Raw genomic sequence first — 25,006 nt, forward strand, 5'->3', positions numbered from 1 at the left:
CTTCGTCGAGGTCCCAGTCTTCAGAGTTGCATTTAATTCTTTCCAATAAATCCCATTTGAATTCAATAGTCTTTGTCATAAAAGAGCCAGCACAAGAAGTATCGAGCATGGTGCGATTGTTATCAGAAAGCCGAACATATAAATTTTGAATAATCATTTCTCTTGAGAGCTCATGATTGGGGCATGAATATATCATTGATTTAAGCCTCCCCCAAGCTTGAGCGATGCTTTCTCCTTCGCGAGGCCAAAAATTATATATATAATTGCGATCACGATGAACAAGATGCATAGGATAAAATTTCTGATGAAATTCCAATTTCAATCGTTTGTAGTTCCATGACCCCGTATCATCACATAGCATATACCATGTCAATGCATCTTCCTTCAAAGATAAAGGGAAGACCTTCTTCTTAATAACATCTCCGGGTACACCTGCAAGCTTAAATAATTCACAAACTTCATCCACATATATTAGGTGCTCATCAGGATGCGTTGTTCCATCTCCTGCAAAAGGATTAGCTAGCAGTTTTTCTATCTTACCCGAAGGAATTTCAAAGTAGACATTTTCATTTTCAGTAGGTTCAGTAGGTTGAGGAGCAACTCTTTGCTCTACTGGTCGGGGTGAAGATACCCCGAACAAGCCCCTCAGAGGATTACTTTCCATAGTAACAAGTGACAGTAAATTTCAGCACACTATAAATTTTTCCTTACCAAATTCCACCTACCAAAGGTGCTTCACTCCCCGACAACGGCGCCAGAAAAGAGTCTTGATGACCCACAAGTATAGGGGATCTATTGTAGTCCTTTCGATAAGTAAGAGTGTCGAACCCAATGAGGAGTAGAAGGAAATGATAAGCGGTTTTCAGCAAGGTATTCTCTGCAAGCACTGAAATAATAGGTAACAGATAGTTTTGTGATAGGATAATTTGTAATGAGTAACAAGTAACAAAAGTAAATAAAGTGCAGCAAGGTGGCCCAATCCTTTTTGTAGTAAAGGACAAGCCTGGACAAACTCTTATATGATGTAAAGCGCTCCCGAGGACACATGGGAATATCGTCAAGCTAGTCTTCATCACGATCATATGATTCGCGTTCGGTACTTTGATAATTTGGTATGTGGGTGGACCGGTGCTTGGGTACTGTCCTTACTTGGACAAGCATCCCACTTATGATTAACCTCTATTGCAAGTATCTGCAACTACAATAAAAGTATTAAGGTAAACCTAACCATAGCATGAAACATATGGATCCAAATCAGCCCCTTACGAAGCAACACATAAACTAGGGTTTAAGATTCTATCACTCTAGCAACCCACCATCTACTTATTACTTCCCAATGCCTTCCTCTAGGCCCAAATAATGGTGAAGTGTCATGTAGTCGACGTTCACATAACACCACTAGAGGAGAGACAACATACATCTCATCAAAATATCGAACGAATACCAAATTCACATGACTACTAATAACAAGACTTCTCCCATGTCCTCAGGAACAAACGTAACTACTCACAAAGCATATTCATGTTCATAATCAGAGGGGTATTAATATGTATATAGGATCCGAACATATGATCTTCCACCAAATAAACCAACTAGCATCAACTACAAGGAGTAATTAACACTACTAGCAACCCACAGGTACCAATCCCAGACTTGGAGACAAGAATTGGATACAAGAGATGAACTAGGGTTTTGAGAGGAGATGGTGCTGGTGAAGATGGTGATGGAGATTGCCCTCTCCCGATGAGAGGAGCGTTGGTGATGACGATGGCGATGATTTCCCCCTCCCGGAGGGAAGTTTCCCTGGCAGAACAGCTCCGCCAGAGCCCTAGATTGGTTCCGCCAAGGTTCCGCCTTGTGGCGGCGGAGTCTCGTCTGGAAAGATGGCTTATGATTTTTTTTCTCATCGAAAGACTCCATATGGAAGAAGATGGCCATCGGAGGGCCACCAGGGGGCCCACGAGGTAGGGGGCGCACCCAGGGGGGTAGGGCGCGCCCCCACCCTCGTGGGCAGGGTGTGGCCCCCTGGTGAACTTCTTGCGCTCAGTATTTTTTATATATTCTGAAAACATCTTCCGTGAAGTTTCAGGACTTTTGGAGCTGTGCAGAATAGGTCTCTAATATTTGCTCCTTTTCCAGCCCAAAATCCCAGCTGCCGGCATTCTCCCTCTTTATGTAAACCTTGTAAAATAAGAGAGAATAGGCATGAATATTGTGACATAATGTGTAATAACAGCCCATAATGCAATAAATATCAATATAAAAGCATGATGCAAAATGGACGTATCAGCGAAGCAGCAATCTTCCGGACCAGAAAGGTTCTATTTTTATGATGCGTAAGCTACCACAAAATGAATGATGGAAAAAGGCATCAGGATTAGAAAGACTAAAGAGGTATGGAGGGCCGACTCCAAGACTACGACTACAATAAAAGCCATGAGCGATAGCGAAGCCTTCAACCTTTTTTTCGAAAGCCCCACAACTAGCTATCTTATAGCAGATAAGGCGAGCCTACTTAACTAATCTCATGTAAACACCTGTTCGCTAAAATCCAAATAGAAAAAGACAACTACTTATTAAACATGTAGTTGAGTGCTCCGCCGTTGTTCAAATCTTGACCGAGTCCGAGCTTCCCAAGCTCTATGCTGTTTGGGAACTCAGCAAGGGTCTTACCACCTTCTTGATTGACTATATTTGAGTCTTTGGGGTACTTTAGGATTATATTTCGTGCCTAAGATTTGTGCTTGTGGGCTAGGGTGAATATTGCGGACCAGCGGATCTGGTAGTTGACAATTGTACGGACTTGGTAAAGGTTGTCGCAGCACCTGTAGTAGGACAAAGGACTTATCGCGATGCTCACGGACCAATTTACCATGTCTCTGTCACTGACATTGGTCAAAGAGGCCACGTGGATTGGCCTGGGTCTTCTTCGGCTAATGAGACCTCGATCCTGAAGCCTTCAGAGTATCTTTTTGATAGGCGCCTCTATCTGTATGGGGAATTCGCTACTGAAAGGTCCCACCCAGTGTCCCCTTCCTTCCCCCGCCGCCTTCCGACCAAAGGGAGTATACAATTTCTTCTTCAGGACACTAATGCCCGATCGTGAGACTGCCTATTGAACACCTGATGGCACCTTGCTCTGACCTGAGCTATGCAACAACGGGATCCCCATCAATCTTTGCCGAATGTGCTTGATGGCCCCCCATAATACGCTAACTTGGGGGCTTTTTAGTCCATATTTTCCAAGAGTCTCTGCTAGTTGAACCGCGTCCAGTAGATGACCTCTTCCGCTCATCCCCTTCGTCAGCTCTTTGATAGGGATACTATAACCTAGATCCCTAAACTTGGAATGGATGGCGGAGCGTAGGTGGCAGGCAGTTATATGGATACGGTGCTTTACCCATAGACGCTTCTCCAGCTCTCGCAAGAATTGTATGGGATTCGTCCTCGGGGGTGAAAGATCATGGATGTCGCCTAGAGGGGGGTGAATAGGTGCTTTAAAATAATTACGGTTTAGGCTTGAACAAATGCGGAATAAACCTAGCGGTTAATTTGATAAGCACAAAACCTACAACAACTAGGCTCACCTATGTGCACCAACAACTTATGCTAAGCAAGAAGAGCAACTATGTGATAGCAAGATATATGACAAAGAACAATATAGCTATCTCAAAGTAAAGTGCATAAGTAAAGGGCTATGGTAAGAGATAACCAAGACACGCGAAGACGACGATGTATCCCGAAGTTCACACCCTTGCGGATGCTAATCTCCGTTTGGAGCGGTGTGGAGGCACAATGCTCCCCAAGAAGCCACTAGGGCCACCGTAATCTCCTCATGCCCTCGCACAATGCAAGATGCCATCATTCCACTAAGGGACCCTTGAGGGCGATCACCGAACCCGTACAAATGGCAACCCTTGGGGGCGGTCACCCAACCCGTACACTTTGGCAACCCTTGGGGGCGGTCACCGGTGCCCGTCAAGTTGCTCGGGGTGATCTCCACAACCTAATTGGAGACCCCGATGCTTGCCCGGAGCTTTACACCACAATGATTGAGCTCCGAACACCACCAACCATCTAGGGCGCCCAAGCACCCAAGAGAAACAAGCTCAAGGGTACCAAGCACCCAAGAGTAATAAGCTTCTCAACTTGTAACTTCCACGTATCACCGTGGAGAACTCAAACCGATGCACCAAATGTAATGGCAAGGGCACACGGAGTGCCCAAGTCCTTCTCTCTCAAATCCCACTGAAGCAACTAATGCTAGGGAGGAAAATGAGAGGAAGAACAAGAAAGAGAACACCAAGAACTCGAAGATCTAGATCCAAGGGGTTCCCCTCACATAGAGGAGAAAGTGATTGGTGGAAATGTGGATCTAGATCTCCTCTCTCTTTTCCCTCAAAAACTAGCAAGAATCCATGGAGGGATTGAGAGTTAGCAAGCTCGAAGAAGGTCAACAATGGGGGAAGAACACGAGCTCAAAGGATAAGGTTCATTGGGGAAGAAGACCCCCTTTTATAGGAGCTCCCGAATCCAACCGTTATGTGCTCAGCCCGCACACGAGCGGTACTACCGCTCCACGAGCGGTACTACCACTGGAGGAGCAGTACTATCGCTTAGCATGGTCAAAACACCCCAACGAGAGAGAAAAACATGAGCTGAAAAACTGCCAGAGAGGTAGAGCAGTATGAGCGGCACTACCGATGTAGCCAGCGGTACTATCATTGGCCGCAGCGGTACTGCCGCTTGGCCCAGCGGTACTACCGCACAAGAGTGGTACTACCGCTCCTACTGCCGCTGAACCCGACATGAGAAGAGCAGGACCCAAAATCGAGGCGGTAGAAGAGTGGCACTGCAGCGGTACTATGGCTGATAGCTCCAAGCGGTACTACCGCTTAGGCTCGCGGTACTACTGCTGGGACCAGACAAAAGCCACTCTCAAGAAACAAGAACTGCCATAACTTCTTCATACGAGCTCCGAATTGAGCAAACTCAAGCTTGTTGGAAACAAGACGACGAGTAGCATCAAAACAGCGACTGGTTATAGTAAGAAGAGGCAGGGGAGGAATGCCTAACAAAAAGAGGAGTGAAGCCTCTAATCGAGAAGAACCGGCAAAACCTCCAACATCGAAAACATCATAGAAGATGCATGTGAACTCCGTTTTCGATGAACTCGAGCTTGTCATCAAGATGACCATAAGCTCTAAGACTCACAAAGAAAACCAAACAAGAACCAAGAAAGATGATGCAAGGATGCAATGGTTTGAGCTCTCAACGAACGATACGATCAAGCTACTCATCGAGAGCCCCCCTTGATAGTACGGCAATTGATCCTATAACCCGGTCTCCCAACTACCATCATGAGACCGGTAAAATAGAAAACCTATCAAGGGCAAACCTTTGCCTTGAACATGGTCCACTTGAGCTAGATGATGACGATCTTGACTTCCTCAAGTTGGACCACCTTTCTTGATTGTGTTGGCTCGATGAAGACTAGTTGATTGCTCTCCCATACTCCACTATGGGTGATCCACTCTTCCGCACATCTTCACAAGTCCATTGTCACCACAAAGGACGACAAGCTTCAAGCATTTGATCTCTTCGTGATGCTCCACTTGAACTTGCACACCGCAACCTAACCCCACAAAGAACCCTCACGAAGACCATGGGTTAGTACACAAAGCGTAATTGACAATGCTTACCATACCATGGGATCACTTGATCCCTCTCGGTACATCTTCTACGCTTTGTGGGTTGATCAACTAGATTCACTCTTTGACTTAGTCTTGATCAACCTCTCACAAGACCAATCTTTAGGTAATTCCTTGAATAGCACCTTGGTCGACACAAACTCTCCTTGAAACCAACACATGTACTCCAAGAAAAGCCTATGGACAAAACCTTCAAATATAACTCAACGCAACCATTAGTCCATAGAGATTGTCATCAATTACCAAAACCAAACCGGGGAATTCCCGAATGACCGTACCGGGGAATTCTACCGTACTCAGTGCAGCTATGGTTGTTGATCCTGCGGATCCTAACCAAAGGTTTAGACCGGATTGTAGGAAGTGGGTGATATGTTTTTGTATTTCTATGAGAAGGAATACGGCACCCATGATTCCCAGTAGTAAGTCGTCGGCATATTGCGCGTAACAAATCCTTACTAATAAGGAATGGCTTTTAAAGGGGGCCCAGCTTACAGGCCAGGCCTCTCTCTGACCTGATAACTAGTATCACCTGTTGGAAATATGCCCTAGAGGCAATAATAAAAGCATTATTATTATATTTCCTTGTTCATGATAATTGTCTTTATTCATGCTATAATTGTGTTAACCGGAAATCGTAATACATGTGTGAATAATAGACACCAACATGTCCCTAGTAAGCCTCTAGTTGACTAGCTCGTTGATCAACAGATAGTCATGGTTTCCTGACTATGGACATTGGATGTCATTGATAACGAGATCACATCATTAGGAGAATGATGTGATGGACAAGACCCAATCCTAAACATAGCGCAAGATCGTGTAGTTCGTCTGCTAGAGTTTTCCAATGTCAAGTATCCTTTCCTTAGACCATGAGATCGTGTAACTCCCGTATACCGTAGGAGTGCTTTGGGTGTACCAAACGTCACAACGTAACTGGGTGACTATAAAGGTATACTACGGGTATCTCCGAAAGTGTCTGTTGGGTTGACACGGATCAAGACTGGGATTTGTCACTCCGTATGACGGAGAGGTATCACTAGGCCCACTCGGTAATGCATCATCATAATGAGCTCAAAGTGACCAAGTGTCTGGTCATGGGATCATGCATTACGGTACGAGTAAAGTGACTTGCCGATAACGAGATTGAACGAGGTATTGGGATACCGACGATCGAATCTCGGGCAAGTAACATACTGATTGACAAAGGGAATTGTATACGGGGTTGCTTGAATCCTCGACATCGTGGTTCATCCGATGAGATCATCGAGGAGCATGTGGGAGCCAACATGGGTATCCAGATCCCGCTGTTGGTTATTGACCGGAGAGTCGTCTCGGTCATGTCTACATGTCTCCTGAACCCGTAGGGTCTACACACTTAAGGTTCGGTGACGCTAGGGTTGTAGGGATATGTATATGCAGTAACCCGAATGTTGTTCGGAGTCCCAGATGAGATCCCGGACGTCACAAGGAGTTCCGGAATGGTCCAGAGGTAAAGAATTATATATAGGAAGTGCTATTTCGGGCATCAGGACAAGTTTCGGGGTCACCGGTATTGTACCGGGACCACCGGAAGGGTCCCGGGGGTCCACCGGGTGGGGCCACCTGCCCCGGGGGGCCACATGGGCTGTAGGGGGTGCGCCTTGGCCTACATGGGCCAAGGGCATCAACCCCAAGAGGCCCATGCGCCTAGGGTTCAAGAAGGGAAGAGTCCCAAAGGGGGAAGGCACCCCCTAGGTGCCTTGGGGGGGGAGGGATTCCTCCCTTGGCCGCCGCCCCCTAGGAGATTGGATCTCTTAGGGCCGGCGCCCCCCCCCCTTGGACTCCCTATATATAGTGGGGGAAGGAGGGCCTCTCATACCACATCTTTGGTGCCTCCCTCTCCCTCTCCAACACATCCTCCTCCTCCATAGTGCTTAGCGAAGCCCTGCCGGAGTACTGCAGCTCCATCAACACCACGCCGTCGTGCTGCTGCTGGAGCCATCTTCCTCAACCTCTCCTTCCCCCTTGCTGGATCAAGAAGAAGGAGACGTTACGCTGACCGTACGTGTGTTGAACGCGGAGGTGCCGTCCGTTCGGCGCTAGGATCTCCAGTGATTTGGATCACGTCGAGTATGCCTTCCTCATCCCCGTTTTTTTGAACGCTTCCGCGCGTGATCTACAAAGGTATGTAGATGCAATCCGATCACTCGTTTCTAGATGAACTCCTAGATGGATCTTGGTGAAACCGTAGGAAAATTTTTGTTTTCTGCAACGTTCCCCAACAGTGGCATCATGAGCTAGGTCTATGCGTAGTTCTTTTTGCACGAGTAGAACACAATTTGTTGTGGGCGTTGATGTTGTCAACTTTCTTGCCGCTACTAGTCTTATCTTGCTTCAATGGTATTGTGGGATGAAGCGGCTTGGACCAACCTTACACGTACGCTTACGTGAGACCGGTTCCACCGACTAACATGCACAAGTTGCATAAGGTGGCTGGCGGGTGTCTGTCTCTCCCACTTTAGTTGGAGCGGATTCGATGAAAAGGGTCCTTATGAAGGGTAAATAGAAGTTGACAAATCACGTTGTGGCTTTCACGTAGGTAAGAAAACGTTCTTGCTAGAACCCTACTTCAGCCACGTAAAACTTGCAACAACAATTAGAGGACGTCTAACTTGTTTTTGCAGCAAGTGCTTTGTGATATGATATGGCCAAAGTTGTGATAAATGATGAATGATATATATGTGATGTATGAGATGTTCATGCTATTGTAATAGGAATCACGACTTGCATGTCGATGAGTATGACAACCGGCAGGAGCCATAGGAGTTGTCTTTATTTTTTGTATGACCTGCGTGTCATTGAGAAGCGCCATGTAAATTACTTTACTTTATTGCTAAACGCGTTAGCCATAGTAGTAGAAGTAATAGTTGGCGAGCAACTTCATGGAGACACGATGATGGAGATCATGATGATGGAGATCATGGTGTCATGCCGGTGACAAGATGATCATGGAGCCCCAAGATGGAGATCAAAGGAGCTATGTGATATTGGCCATATCATGTCACTTTTATTATTTGATTGCATGTGATGTTTATCATATTTATGCATCTTGTTTACTTAGAACGACGGTAGTAAATAAGATGATCCCTCATAATAATTTCAAGAAAGTGTTCCCCCTAACTGTGCACCATTGCGACAGTTCGTTGTTTTGAAGCACCACGTGATGATCGGGTGTGATAGATTCTAACGTTCACATACAACGGGTGTAAGACAGATTTACACATGCAAAACACTTAGGTTGACTTGACGAGCCTAGCATGTACAGACATGGCCTCGGAACACAGAAGACCGAAAGGTCGAGCATGAGTCGTATAGAAGATACGATCAACATGAAGATGTTCACCGACGTTGACTAGTCCGTCTCACGTGATGATCGGACACGGCCTAGTTAACTCGGATCATGTTATACTTAGATGACTGGAGGGATGTCTATCTAAGTGGGAGTTCATTGAATAATTTGATTAGATGAACTTAATTATCATGAACTTAGTCTAAAATCTTTACAATATGTCTTGTAGATCAAATGGCCAACGTAGTCCTCAACTTCAATGCGTTCCTAGAGAAAACCAAGCTGAAAGACGATGGCAGCAACTACACGGACTGGGTCCAGAACCTGAGGATCATCCTCATAGCTGCCAAGAAAGATTATGTCCTACAAGCACCGCTGGGTGACGCACCTGTTCTCCCTGCAGAACAAGACGTTATGAACGCTTGGCAGGCACGTACCGATGACTACTCCCTCGTTCAGTGCGGCATGCTTTACAGCTTAGAGCCAGGGCTCCAAAAGCGTTTTGAGAGACACGGAGCATATGAGATGTTCGAAGAGCTGAAAATGGTTTTCCAAGCTCATGCCTGGGTCGAGAGATATGAAGTCTCCGACAAATTCTTCAGCTGTAAGATGGAGGAAAATAGTTCTGTCAGTGAGCACATACTCACAATGTCTGGGTTACATAACCGCTTGACTCAGCTAGGAGTTAATCTCCCGGATGACGCGGTCATTGACAGAATCCTTCAGTCGCTTCCACCGAGCTACAAGAGCTTTGTGATGAACTTCAATATGCAGGGGATGGAAAAGACCATTCCTGAAGTATTTGCAATGCTGAAATCAGCAGAGGTAGAAGTCAAAAAGGAACATCAAGTGTTGATGGTGAATAAAACCACTAAGTTCAAGAAAGGCAAGGGTAAGAAAACCTTCAAGAAGGACGGCAAGGGAGTTGCCGCGCCCGGCAAGCAAGCTGCCGGGAAGAAGCCAAAGAATGGACCCAAGCCCGAGACTGAGTGCTTTTATTGCAAGGAAAGTGGTCACTGGAAGCGGAACTGCCCCAAATACTTAGCGGACAAGAAGGCCGGCAAAACGAAAGGTATATGTGATATACATGTAATTGATGTGTACCTTACCAGTACTCGTAGTAGCTCCTGGGTATTTGATACCGGTGCGGTTGCTCACATTTGTAACTCAAAACAGGAGCTGCGGAATAAGCGGAGACTGGCGAAGGACGAGGTGACGATGCGCGTCGGGAATGGTTCCAAGGTCGATGTGATCGCCGTCGGCACGCTGCCTCTTCATTTACCTACGGGATTAGTTTTAAACCTCAATAATTGTTATTTAGTGCCAAGTTTGAGCATGAACATTGCATCAGGATCTTGTTTAATTCGAGATGGCTACTCATTTAAATCCGAGAATAATGGTTGTTCTATTTATATGAGAGATATGTTTTATGGTCATGCTCCGATGGTAAATGGTTTATTCTTAATGAATCTCGAGCGTAATGCTACACATATTCATAGTGTGAGTACCAAAAGATGTAAGGTTGATAATGATAGTCCCACATACTTGTGGCACTGCCGCCTTGGTCACATAGGTGTCAAACGCATGAAGAAGCTCCATGCTGATGGACTTTTAGAGTCTCTTGATTACGAATCATTTGACACATGCGAACCATGCCTCATGGGTAAAATGACCAAGACTCCGTTCTCAGGAACAATGGAGCGAGCAACCAACTTATTGGAAATCATACATACTGATGTGTGCGGTCCAATGAGTGTTGAGGCTCGCGATGGCTATCGTTATGTTCTCGCCCTCACTGATGACTTGAGTAGATATCGGTATGTCTACTTAATGAAACACAAGTCTGAGACCTTTGAAAAGTTCAAGGAATTTCAGAGTGAGGTTGAGAATCAACGTGACAGGAAAATCAAGTTCCTGCGATCAGATCGTGGAGGAGAATACTTGAGTCATGAGTTTGGCACACACTTAAGAAAACGTGGAATAGTTTCACAGCTCACGCCGCCTGGAACACCTCAGCGTAATGGTGTGTCCGAACGTCGTAATCGCACTCTATTAGATATGGTGCGATCTATGATGTCTCTTGCTGATTTACCGCTATCTTTTTGGGGGTATGCTTTAGAGACTGCCGCATTCACTTTAAATAGGGCTCCGTCGAAATCCGTTGAGACGACACCGTTTGAATTATGGTTTGGTAAGAAACCTAAGCTGTCATTTCCAAAGGTTTGGGGATGCGATGCTTATGTCAGGAACTTCAACCTGAAAAGCTCGAACCCAAGTCAGAAAAATGCGTCTTCATAGGATACCCTAAAGAAACTATTGGGTATACCTTCTACCTCAGATCCGAAGGCAAGATCTTTGTTGCCAAGAATGGGTCCTTTCTAGAGAAAGAGTTTCTCTCGAAAGAAGTAAGTGGGAGGAAAGTAGAACTTGATGAAGTATTACCTCTTGAACCGGAAAATGGCGCAACTCAAGAAAATGTTCCTGAGGTGCCTGCACCGACTAGAGAGGAAGTTAATGATGATGATCAAGATACTTCTGATCAAGCTCCTACTGAAATTCGAAGGTCCACAAGGACACGTTCCGCACCAGAGTGGTACGGCAACCCTGTCTTGGAAATCATGTTGTTAGACAACGGTGAACCTTCGAACTATGAAGAAGCGATGGCGGGCCCGGATTCCGACAAATGGCTAGAAGCCATGAAATCTGAGATAGGATCCATATATGAAAACGAAGTATGGACTTTGACTGACTTGCCCGTAGAGAGGCGAGCCATAGAAAATAAATGGATCTTTAAGAAGAAGACAGACGCGGATGGTAATGTGACCATCTATAAAGCTCGGCTTGTCACTAAGGGTTATCGACAAATTCAAGGGGCTGACTACGATGAGACTTTCTCACCAGTAGCGAAGCTAAAGTCCGTCCTAATCATGTTAGCAATTGCCGCATTCTACGATTATGAAATATGGCAAATGGACGTCAAAACGGCATTCCTTAATGGTTTCCTTAAGGAAGAATTGTATATGATGCAGCCGGAAGGTTTTGTCGATCGTAAGAATGCTGACAAGGTGTGCAAGCTCCAACGCTCGATTTATGGGCTGGTGCAAGCATCTCGGAGTTGGAACATTCGCTTTGATGAGATGATCAAAGCGTTTGGGTTTACGCAGACTTATGGAGAAGCCTGTGTTTACAAGAAAGTGAGTGGGAGCTCTGTAGCATTTCTCATATTATATGTAGATGACATACTTTTGATGGGAAATGATATAGAACTCTTGGACAGCATTAAGGCCTACTTGAATAAGAGTTTTTCAATGAAGGACCTTGGAGAAGCTGCTTATATATTAGGCATCAAGATCTACAGAGATAGATCAAGACGCCTCATAGGTCTTTCACAAAGCACATACCTTGATAAGATATTGAAGAAGTTCAATATGGATCAGTCTAAGAAGGGGTTCTTGCCTGTGTTGCAAGGTGTGAAATTGAGCTCAGCTCAATGTCCGACCACGGCAGAAGATATAGAAGAGATGAGTGTCATCCCCTATGCCTCAGCCATAGGTTCTATTATGTATGCCATGCTGTGTACCAGACCTGATGTAAACCTTGCCGTAAGTTTGGTAGGAAGGTACCAAAGTAATCCCGGCAAGGAACACTGGACAACGGTCAAGAATATCCTGAAGTACCTGAAAAGGACTAAGGAAATGTTTCTCGTTTATGGAGGTGACGAAGAGCTCGTCGTAAAGGGTTACGTTGACGCTAGTTTCGACACAGATCTGGATGACTCTAAGTCACAAACCGGATACGTGTATATTTTGAATGGTGGGGCAGTAAGCTGGTGCAGTTGCAAGCAGAGCGTCGTGGCGGGATCTACATGTGAAGCGGAGTACATGGCAGCCTTGGAGGCAGCGCATGAAGCAATTTGGGTGAAGGAGTTCATCACCGACCTAGGAGTCATACCCAATGCGTCGGGGCCGATCAAGCTCTTCTGTGACAACACTGGAGCTGGAGCCCAGGTTTCACAAGAAGACAAGGCACATCAAGCGTCGCTTCAACTCCATTCGTGAAAATGTTCAAGATGGAGACATAGATATTTGTAAAGTACACACGGACCTGAATGTAGCAGATCCGTTGACTAAACCTCTCCCTATAGCAAAACATGATCAACACCAGAATTCCATGGGTGTTCGATTCATCACAATGTAACTAGATTATTGACTCTAGTGCAAGTGGGAGACTGTTGGAAATATGCCCTAGAGGCAATAATAAAAGCATTATTATTATATTTCCTTGTTCATGATAATTGTCTTTATTCATGCTATAATTGTGTTATCCGGAAATCGTAATACATGTGTGAATAATAGACACCAACATGTCCCTAGTAAGCCTCTAGTTGACTAGCTCGTTGATCAACAGATAGTCATGGTTTCCTGACTATGGACATTGGATGTCATTGATAACGAGATCACATCATTAGGAGAATGATGTGATGGACAAGACCCAATCCTAAACATAGCGCAAGATCGTGTAGTTCGTCCGCTAGAGATTTCCAATGTCAAGTATCCTTTCCTTAGACCATGAGATCGTGTAACTCCCGGATACCGTAGGAGTGCTTTGGGTGTACCAAACGTCACAACGTAACTGGGTGACTATAAAGGTATACTATGGGTATCTCCGAAAGTGTCTGTTGGGTTGACACGGATCAAGACTGGGATTTGTCACTCCGTATGACGGAGAGGTATCACTGGGCCCACTCGGTAATGCATCATCATAATGAGCTCAAAGTGACCAAGTGTCTGGTCACGGGATCATGCATTACGGTACGAGTAAAGTGACTTGCCGGTAACGAGATTGAACGAGGTATTGGGATACCGACGATCGAATCTCGGGCAAGTAACATACCGATTGACAAAGGGAATTGTATACGGGGTTGCTTGAATCCTCGACATCGTGGTTCATCCGATGAGATCATCGAGGAGCATGTGGGAGCCAACATGGGTATCCAGATCCCGTTGTTGGTTATTGACCGGAGAGTCGTCTCGGTCATGTCTACATGTCTCCCGAACCCGTAGGGTCTACACACTTAAGGTTCGGTGACGCTAGGGTTGTAGGGATATGTATATGCAGTAACCCGAATGTTGTTCGGAGTCCCGGATGAGATCCCGGACGTCACGAGGAGTTCCGGAATGGTCCGGAGGTAAAGAATTATATATAGGAAGTGCTATTTCGGGTATCGGGACAAGTTTCGGGGTCACCGGTATTGTACCGGGACCACCGGAAGGGTCCCGAGGGTCCACCGGGTGGGGCCACCTGCCCCGGGGGGCCACATGGGCTGTAGGGGGTGCGCCTTGGCCTACATGGGCCAATGGCACCAGCCCCAAGAGGCCCATGCGCCTAGGGTTCAAGAAGGGAAGAGTCCCAAAGGGGAAGGCACCCCCTAGGTGCCTTGGGGGGGAGGGATTCCTCCCTTGGCCGCCGCCCCCTAGGAGATTGGATCTCCTAGGGCCGGCGCCCCCCCCTTGGACTCCCTATATATAGTGGGGGAAGGAGGGCCTCTCATACCACATCTTTGGTGCCTCCCTCTCCCTCTCCAACACATCCTCCTCCTCCATAGTGCTTAGCGAAGCCCTGCCGGAGTACTGCAGCTCCATCAACACCACGCCGTCGTGCTGCTGCTGGAGCCATCTTCCTCAACCTCTCCTTCCCCCTTGCTGGATCAAGAAGAAGGAGACGTTACGCTGACCGTACGTGTGTTGAACGCGGAGGTGCCGTCCGTTCGGCGCTAGGATCTCCGGTGATTTGGATCACGTCGAGTACGCCTTCCTCATCCCCATTTTTTTGAACGCTTCCGCGCGTGATCTACAAAGGTATGTAGATGCAATCCGATCACTCGTTGCTAGATGAACTCCTAGATGGATCTTGGTGAAACCGTAGGAAATTTTTTGTTTTCTGCAACGTTCCCCAACATCGCCTCCCCGCCCAGCTCTATCAGCAGGCCCCTTCTTTTGCAATACTTAAGAAGGTCTCTCATGGCCAAATTCTTATTAAAGCCTTCTCTACCATTGAATTTGGCCTTCAGGGTCAACCCAGCGGCTTCTATGAGGAAGGCGGCGCAAAGAAGGCTCAAGGGCTTGTTAAGGAAGGCGGCTAGGGCCGCTGAAGGGGGGAAACGAAAGGCGTTTTCTGGTCTCCCCTTCGCCTGGGGGTGCTTGTGGGAGGGGGGGTGCCACGACGAAACAAGGGAATGAAAGGTCGCTTTGCGTTGGATGCTCTTTACCCTCCCCACTATGAGGTCTCTGTTGTCTTGGGGAGCGTTGAAGCTTGCTTCTTTTCCATACTTTTCTTGGTCACCAATACGACGACCTATTCTTAATAGAACCGATCTTATTTTCACTACAAGAGGAATTTCGTGCTTCTGCCGGATCCTCCCTATCTCGATCGAGCTTGTGTAGGTAGATATTGCCTGGTAGGGCCGATATTAGTACACTATTTGGGATGGAGTTAGGGCCCTTCTCACCCCCTACGAGTCGTCTGCCGGAAAACTTTTTCTGGGTGGGGTAAAAGAACTTGGAATCGTCGATCTCTTCCTTCAATATTGAGATGAATCGATGTCGGTCGATGGTGTGAAAACACTTCCTGATGTCGAATTCCAAAAACCAGCAAGAGGTTCCCCACTCTTCTCTGATCCGTCTGAGGGCCGAGTGGCAGCCTCCACCTGAGCGGAAGTGCGATGTGTCTGGAAACTCGGGATCGTAAATGGATGTTGGTACCATTTTGATCACCTTTTTCATGATCTTTTCTATGGGTAGAACTACTGTGAGCGGTCTAAACTTTGACCCTTCTTTCTTTCTTCATTTAAAAAAGGGGGAGCAAAGCCTGTTTTTTGCTCCCTCAATTGATAGACCAGGGCCCCTCCCATCGGCCCGAACAAAAGGCTCTTTAAGGAAGTAGTCCCATCACTCTCGGGCCCGGCACCAACCAAGAGGAGGCGGGGCTCTCTCCAGTCATTTCAAAGAGCCGAGATCTCATAAAGGAAAAATTAGCTAGCTCAGCAGGTTTGGACCTAGGTGAATTAGTTCAGTGAAGAAAGGGAGCCTAAACTTAAGGCTTTTTCCAAGCCTTGCCGATAGGCGCCTCATGGCTCGCTCAGTTTGCTCGCGGAGTTCTTAGATCAGTAGATCTGGATAGAGTCTCGCTCATAAAGGAAGAATAGCGCACTAGCACGGCTCACTTCGCTTTTCGACGCGGAGCTTGCTGTTGTCTTTTTAGCTTCGAAAGTATAGGGCGTGCGTTAGCACTACGGCTTTTTAGCCTTCCTTTGCTGGTTCCGAACTATCACTGATCCCATAGATCAACCTTCAAACCTTTTTCTTTGAATCTTAGGAAGGCTTTCTCGGGGAAAAAGCTGGTTGGGGAACTGCTAAACGATCTAAAAGAAAAAAAGAGACTAACTCCGATCTTTCAAAGCCTCATAAAATATGAACGAACTAGTTACAAGTGTATAAAACGAATCTGTCCGTGAAACGACAATCCAAACGCGCGTATCCAAACGACCATTGACATTTTCAAACATTTTGATGATGAATCCGCGTTTGGAGCCGATCCCCTCTCGTCTTGGACAGGGACGGGGTTCGAAACGCACCCTGTCTCCTCCAACTCAGAGTGTCTTTCCCTGTATCGGTCTAACCAAGCCGACCAATATAGAGGTGCTCTTAGTTATTGCACATCTAAGTGAGTGAATCAAGCATAAAGAGAAAAAGAAAAAAGAGAAAAAAATATTCACACGAATCTTAATATAAGATCAATGACATATGACTTAGATGTGCAATATTTATGACACCTCTAGATATGCTTTAGCAAAACTGACCAATATACTAAGTTGACTCACCTCCAACCCCAGCCAAATTCACCCGATCCGTCCCAGCTCCCCAAACCCGTCGCCGCCGGAGCCGTTTCGCCCGCGTCCGCCGGCCGGAGCAACTCCTCGTCGTCCCCCTCCTCCCATCAGTCGTTCCGGACGCATTTGGCTTCCTTCGTTGTTAAGGATAAGGAAGCCCTAGCTTGCTTGAATTCATCCCTTCCGTTTCCTTTTCTTTTTGCTGCCGAGAACGAACAATCTCGAATCCCTCACTTGGGCGCGATGCAGGGTGGTCCGATCTTGCCGCGTCGGCCAAGAAGCTCCGTTCTAGGTTTGGACGTCCTCGCAAAGAGGAAACGAGAATCACAAGGCAGCGACGCATTCAGGCCTCGTCCCCACAAGGAACAAGTGGCGGCCGAGCATAGATCAGGAGAAATCGCGAGAACCGATTGCCGCCGCCGATGGGAATGGGAAGCTACACCTCGTCGGGAGTACCGTGATGATCCACCTGCATCCCAACGGCAACATCCGGCACCATCCCCGTGGGACAATGTGTATTCTTTGCCTTCTGCGCCTGTACGCCCTTCTGGCTCCTCAAAAGTGCCTTCTTCTTCGCGCAATGACACCGAAGCTGGTACAAGGCCCCCAACAGCCGATGGAAAATTTAAGGTCACCGAGGAGATGATGCAGGAGATGGATTACAATGCTGACCGCACATGGTATGGTTGTGAAGAACATAGCAGTATATTCAATGTCGGTGATTATCTTGGAGATGATGCTTCCTTTCAGAATAAGAAGGCAAAATTGCTCAAGAAGATGACTCGCCAAGATGGAAGCCTGATGACTCTTGCTCAGAGGTAACCGCTGAGAATGCTCGGTGGGAGGACAGGCAGTTGTTCAGATCAGGAGCTGTTAGAAGAACAGAGGTGCAGATGGAGTTCGACGATGAGGAGGAGCGTAAGGTGATACTACTTGTTCATGACACGAAACCCCCATTCCTTGATGGACGAGTAGTGTTCACAACGCAAGCAGAGCCTGTGATGCCACTCAAGGACCCGACATCTGATATGGCTATCATTGCGCGCAAAGGTTCTCTTTTGGTTAGGGAAATTCGTGAAAAGCAGAGTATGAACAAGTCAAGGCAACGCTTCTGGGAGCTTGCTGGATCTAAGCTAGGAAATATTTTGGGTGTTGAGAGAACAGCCCAGCAGGCTGATGCTGACAGTGCGCTTGTTGGTGACCAAGGTGATGTTGACTTCAAAGAGAAGCTGAAATTTTCACAACACTTGAAGGAAAAGGCAGAGGCAGTCAGTGATTTTGCAAAATCGAAATCTCTTTCTCAACAGAGGCAATACCTTCCCATATACACTGTCAGGGATGGCCTGCTCGGAGTTGTGCGGGAAAATCAAGTGGTTGTGGTCGTTGGTGAAACTGGTTCTGGGAAGACTACCCAGCTGACTCAGTATCTGCATGAGGATGGATATACCAGAACTGGCCTTGTTGGCTGCACTCAGCCAAGACGTGTGGCTGCCATGAGTGTTGCTCGGCGTGTCAGTGACGAAATGGAAACCGTGCTTGGAGAAGAAGTTGGATATGCTGTTCGATTCGAGGATGTCACGTGTCGTAACACAAAAATAAAGTACATGACAGATGGAGTGCTTCTCCGTGAAACCTTGAAGGATGCTGACCTGGACAAATATCAGGTTATCATCATGGATGAAGCACACGAGAGATCAGTGGACACCGATGTATTGTTTGGTATATTGAAGAAGGTTGCTGCACGGCGACGGGATTTTAAGCTAATTGTCACATCTGCAACACTAAATGCAGACAAATTCTCAAAATTCTTTGGTGGTGCACCTGTATTTCACATACCTGGAAGGACATTTCCAGTTAATATCTTGTACAGCAAAACACCATGTGAAGATTATGTGGAAGCGGCAGTGAAGCAGGCCATCACAATCCACATAACGAGTGGCCCTGGCGACATTCTCATATTCATGACCGGGCAGGAAGAAATCGAGACTGCTTGCTATGCGTTTGCTGAGCGCATGAAACAGCTAATATCATCATCCACCAAGGTTGTAGGCAAGCTCTCAATCTTGCCCGTCTATTCGCAGTTGCCTGCTGACTTGCAGGCCAAGATCTTTCAGAAGGCAGGAGAGGGCACTCGCAAATGCATTGTTGCTACCAACATCGCTGAGACATCCCTGACAGTAGATGGTATCTTGTATGTCATCGATACTGGGTATGGAAAGATGAAGGTATACAATCCACGGATGGGCATGGACGCTCTTCAGGTTTTTCCATGTAGTCGAGCAGCCGCAGACCAGCGCGCAGGGCGTGCAGGAAGAACTGGCCCCGGCACATGCTACAGGCTGTTCACGGAATCCGCTTACCAGGATGAGATGCTCCCTAACCCCGTGCCAGAGATCCAAAGGACCAACCTTGCGAACGTGGTTCTCTTACTGAAATCCCTCGAAGTCGAAAATTTGCTTCATTTTGACTTCATGGACCCACCTCCCCAGGAGAATATCCTCAACTCCATGTACCAGCTCTGGCTGTTGGGTGCCTTGAACAATGCCGGTGGCCTTACAAATCTAGGCTGGAAGATGGTGGAGTTCCCATTGGACCCAACCCTGGCAAAGATGCTTCTCATGGGTAAGGAGCTGGGGTGCGTTGATGAAGTACTGACGATTGTATCCATGCTCTCAGTGCCATCAGTATTCTTCCGCCCAAAAGATCGAGAAGAGGAGAGTGACGCTGCAAGGGAGAAGTTTTTTGTACCGGAGTCTGACCATCTAACACTCCTCAATGTATACCTGCTCTGGAAGTCGAACGAATATAGCGTAGACTGGTGCAATGCTCACTTCCTCCATTTCAAGGGTCTACAAAAGGGTCGGGAAGTGAGATCTCAATTGGTGGACATACTGAACACCCTGAAGATCCCGCAGACATCATGCCATAGGGAATGGGACGTGGTGAGGAAGGCCATCTGCTCAGCGTACTTCCAGAACTCTGCAAGGTTGAAGGGTGTTGGAGAGTACGTCAACTGCCGTAATGGGGTGCCGTGCCACCTGCATCCCAGCAGTGCCCTCTACGGTCTCGGCTACACCCCTGACTACATCGTCTACCACGAGCTTGTCCTGACAACCAAGGACTATATGCAGTGTGTCAGTGCAGTTGACCCGCAGTGGCTGGTAGAGCTGGGGCCCATGTTCTTCTCTGTGAAGGAGGGTGACACTTCCTTCCTTGACCGCAGGAGGTGGCATAATGAGGAGAAGATGGCCATGGAAGAGGAGATGGAGAAGCTGAGGCAGGAGCAAGCTGAGGCGGCATGCAGAGTGAAGGGGAGGGAGAAGAGGGGCAAGCCGCAGCAGCAGGTTGCTATGCCAGGCCTGAAGAAAGGTTTGGCGTATCTTAGGCCCAGAAGGAGGATGGGTTTGTAGGTAGGAAGGTTGAGTGCGTATGTTTGTATGTGCTGATATAATCACACATGAATGAATGCATTATGTGGGACACACACCTGTCAGGAAGCATAGCATTACTTTCGTGTTTGTTTATATGTTAATTTTTAGCGGATTTGCTACTTCGCAGTCGACTGCTAATTTCTTAGTAGTGCAACATTGTTGGTAGAAACCTAATACTGCTCCAATTTAGTTACATTGTGAACCACTTTGTTGATAACATTATACTCCACATATCTTTCCCATACCTGTGGCTTCATAATTTTATTGTATAGCATCCACTGCTTTGTATTTCCTAGGTCTTCTAATGCTAATTAATTTTGTTGCACAAAAGTTGTTTGTGCAGTATCAAGAGAGCCTGCTGTTGCTTTCCTGGTTTATTCAGCTCACCGCTTTTATGGTGTTTCCACATTACAACAAGTTTAAGTGAGTATACTTATTAAGATTCAGTATCAGTGGTCCAAATCATGTGGATGCAGAAACATCAGTTAATCAGCACTCAGATGTTGTTGACCAGATTCAGGTCGAATTTCCTCTGAAACCAATTCACAAGGAAAGAGTTATCTTTGAGATCAGATTCACAGAACTATAAGCACGCTTTGTTACATATATAAACATTTATCAGATTATGTGCTGCAACTTCATTGTAGATTCAAATTTCCAGTTGAATCCTGATTTTTTTTCCAATTCAATTTTCACGCCATCCCTTAGCTAGGTTTACACAAGTTTATCTTATGCATTAGATTCCTGTTTCCATATAGAACATGGAACATAAAAGTTGCTTAAGTCTCAACTGGAAGTTTAATAAGTACAATACATGTAAGCAGGCAATCTGATGATGACTATAATTAGAGCTGTATATTTCCTTTGTTTCACATTAAATAGTAGGCTGAATTGTACAATCTACTGCAACAAATTTCGGTCTTTATATCTTGTATTGCCAATTTCAACAAAAACAGACTCTAATTTCAGCAAGCACAAGATACTATATGATGTCAATGTGCATGTACTCTCTGCTTAATCTGATAAAAGATGCTTACCCCCCCCCCCCCCCCCCCCGCGCGCGCGCGCGCGCAGGCTGCTGTCTGTCGAGTTGAGGTGCTCACCTTGAATCCTGAATATTTCCTAGTTTATTCATATGCTGATGGAATGCTAGTGGCAAAATTCGGACGGCTTGTGTTTAATTAGTGCTTCTGTGTGAAATTTTTGCTTTGTTCCATCGTAGTAATGACAAGTTGGCAATGCCAATATAATACTCCATTATGGATGAACTACGCTTGATGCTAGTAGCTTTACCATATCCACTTTTTATTTTATTTCATTTTTTGCAACAATGGGCAGGAGCGCGCTGTCATGCATTATAAGTTGAGGGGAAGCTATGTTCTACTGTCGTCACTTTGTTTTCTGAGTGTCAACTGTGCGAGTTTTTGGAATCGGATGAAACCTTAAGAGCATGATGGCCTGTACTAAAGTGTACATGCAAGTGAAGTGACCCCTGTGGTCTGCCTTGCTTCTTAATTATGTTTTGACCAGCAATAACTTTTAGAGAAGATCAAAGTAACCCGTATGCCTTTGGCCGCAGGCAGCAGCACCATCATGGACAGAAGATGCTCCTCTATGTTGCCTTAGTTCATATGCTAATGCATGGACAGAAGATGCTCCCTGTGCCGCGCATAGCTTTGTTAGGTGCATTGGTCGTATTTACAGCAAGTACAGTAGAAAACAATAATCTAGTTCTTGCGTTTCCTCTGGCTCAAGTGATTACGACCCTTTGTGATGTATCGTGTATTCTTGTGTGCAACATTCAGTTTCATTTGGTTGCCTGATCAATCATTTGTCGTTCGACGGGTGACCCAATCCAAAACGCTTGCTGATGGCTGATGTTACCTTATGCCTGTCTTGGGTTTATCAGTTCATGCTAGGCCAATCTTGGTTTCGTATTTTTGTTATTTCTCGTGGATGGCTATTCATGTAGATATACGTTTACTTTGGTAGAATATGGAGTTCCAAAGCAGTCATATTTCATTCTTTGTATGTATCTCTCAGCTGGCCGTGTCCGGATAGAGAGATGGAAGGCCAGCAGCATGATCTAGGACAACTCCGACGAGGATCGTTGAAACGGACATCTGACGTCGAAACGGACATCACCAAATGTCCGTGGATAGGAATAGGGATGACCCATCCAACCATAGTAACCAGAAAATCATTCTTTTTTTTCCTATATACCCAGGCTACTCAAAAGTCAAGACAATCAAAGAAAATAGTACTCCCTCTGTAAAGTAAAGAAATGTAAGACTTGATATAAACGCTTTATATTTCTTTACAAAGGAAGTACAATTCTTAATAAGCAATTAAAAGATAAATATTTCAATGCGACAATACTTCAAATAAAAATATTACAATTCAAACATGAAGTTTTGAAATAAAATAGTGTAAGTTAGTCGGATTTGATGATGCATTTGGATAAAAACGTGAGATGTCATCAAATTCTGCTCGCATTTTGAAAATCAAAACCATGGCGAACTCCATCACCCTCATCCTCCACAATCATGTTATACATGATCACACAATTTGTCATCACCTCTGACAATGTCTCTAAATCCCATAGTTTAGCGGGTCTGTGAAAACCGCAATACGAAATTGGAGCACTCGAAATGCTCCCTCCACAACCTTTCTAGCAAATTATTGTCTTTGCGAAAAGTGATATCTTTTGTTAGAGCAACTCTAGCAGACCCCGCAAAATGCCCTGGCCCGCAAAATAACCGCCAAATTGCGGGTCGGGGCCAGAAAATCTGCACGAGCAGACCCCGCATCCCGCCACGGCCCGCAAATTTTTTTGCGGGGCGCGGCAAATCTCCCCCTCCCAACCTCTATCTTCACGGGCTGGGAGGCCGACCCGAGCTCAACCCTATCCCGCGCGAGATTTGGTGGGAGGGACATTTCCGTGCGGCCCTTCCCGCTCCCCGCACCCTCCGCCACCATTGCCCCCACTCCGCAAGCTCCGACTGCTCTTCCCCGACCGTCCCTCGCCGCCATGGATGACCCCATGCTGTCCCCCGTCACCGTCGAGGTCGCGCATGCCCCTTCCCCTCGGGCGGATCTTGTCACCGGCCATGTTGGCCCCGCCGCCGTCGCCCAAGCCCACGCCGCGCCTGCCCGCAAGCGGCAGGGCAACGTGGTCGTGCAGGGCGGGAATCGGGCCGCCCCCGCCGCGATGGCCCGCGCTCCGGGCGCCAACGTGGCAACGTGATCCCGGCCGGCGGCGGAGAAGGTCGGCAAGGTCGCGGGCGTAAAGCGGAGGAAGGTTCTGGCTTCAAAGAAGACACCTTCTTCAACCTCTCGCTCCATCCCGCCGCAAGGAGGTGCTCCGGCGATGCCGTTCAACGGTGCCGCTCCCCCCACGAGTGAGGTGTTCGACGAAATGGCCGGAAGGTATGCATCTTCGGTCTTAGCAATTCCCTTTCATTTTTCGCCATTATTCTCGATAGCGCGTGACTTGTTATCGTTCGCTATAGCGGTGGTTCGAACAATGCAACAACCGAGTTCATGAACTTGTTGGACACGAACGCGGTTGACATTGATTAAGCCCCTTTCGAACCATTCGACTATAACGAAACGGAGGGGGGCGTGGATGATCATGGTTGCGCGGACGAATTGGAGGAGATCGAAGCGGAAGCGTTTGAGCAATCGCAAGGAAAATATGGAAAAGGTGAAAGTGTGTTATATCGACTAGAGGGGGGTGAATAGGCGACTTTTATAAATTCTTCACTGAGGAATTTGCGAGTGAGCAAATTCCTGAGTGAAGAACTACTTGCAGCGGAATAAGTACTCAGAAGTAGACATAATAGAACATGAGCATGGTCTTCATGATGAAATGAAAACAAGCACAGAGTACAGAAAGCGTAAACACAGGATAAACAGAATGAAGACAAACAGACTGAAGAAATGAAGTTGAGGAAATAGAGAAAGTCTTTAGTCAAAGTCTTCAAATATATATGAACAAGCACACAACACAAAAATGAGGAAATGGAAGGGTTGAAGAAATGGAACTAGTTACCTTGGTGAAGACAATGATTTGGTAGACCAGTTCCAACTGCTGTGACAATTGTACGTCTGGTTAGGGCGGCTAGGTAATATAAGAGCTTTTCAGCAAGTCCACATACTCAACTATCATATAGTCTTTCACAATTGCTGACACTCACGCAATACTTATGGGTATGAAGTTTTAATCGGACACAGAGAAAGATAGGGGCTTATAGTTTTGCCTCCCAACGTTTTACCTCAAGGGTAATGTCAATAATAATAGTTCATGAAAACTCACATCCAATTAGCCATATATACCAGGATCTTTCCAACATATTGTGCTTGCCAAAGGATAAAATGTAAAAAGGAAGGGTGAAGATCACCATGACTCTTATGCAAGGTAGGAGATAAAAGTAAAAGATAGGCCCTTCGCAGAGGGAAGCAGAGGTTGTCATGCGCTTTAATGGTTGGATGCACAAAATCTTAATGTGAAAGAATGTCACTTTATATTGCCACTTGTGATACGGACCTTTATTATGCAGTCTGTCACTTTTATTTCTTTCATATCACACGATCGTATAAAGCTTATTTTCTCCCACACTAATAAGTCATACATATTTAGAGAGCA

At 46.4% G+C, this 25,006-nt stretch overlaps 2 pseudogenes across 1 annotated transcript; one reads left to right on the forward strand and one right to left on the reverse strand.

The window, feature by feature from the left end:
- Positions 1-2,569: 2,569 nt before the first annotated feature.
- LOC147980205 (uncharacterized) lies at positions 2,570-15,821 on the reverse strand (annotated as a pseudogene).
- Positions 15,822-17,249: 1,428 nt separating this feature from the next.
- LOC125544527 (pre-mRNA-splicing factor ATP-dependent RNA helicase DEAH7-like) lies at positions 17,250-22,182 on the forward strand (annotated as a pseudogene). Its single transcript, XR_015619162.1, has 3 exons — positions 17,250-17,557; positions 17,678-21,361; positions 21,433-22,182. The product of XR_015619162.1 is annotated as a pre-mRNA-splicing factor ATP-dependent RNA helicase DEAH7-like (transcript).
- The last annotated feature ends 2,824 nt before the right edge of the window (positions 22,183-25,006 follow it).

Source organism: Triticum urartu, chromosome 3A (assembly GCF_056163025.1).
Source record: "Triticum urartu cultivar PI428250 chromosome 3A, HENAU_Tu73, whole genome shotgun sequence".
NCBI classification, from domain to species: Eukaryota; Viridiplantae; Streptophyta; class Magnoliopsida; order Poales; family Poaceae; genus Triticum; species Triticum urartu.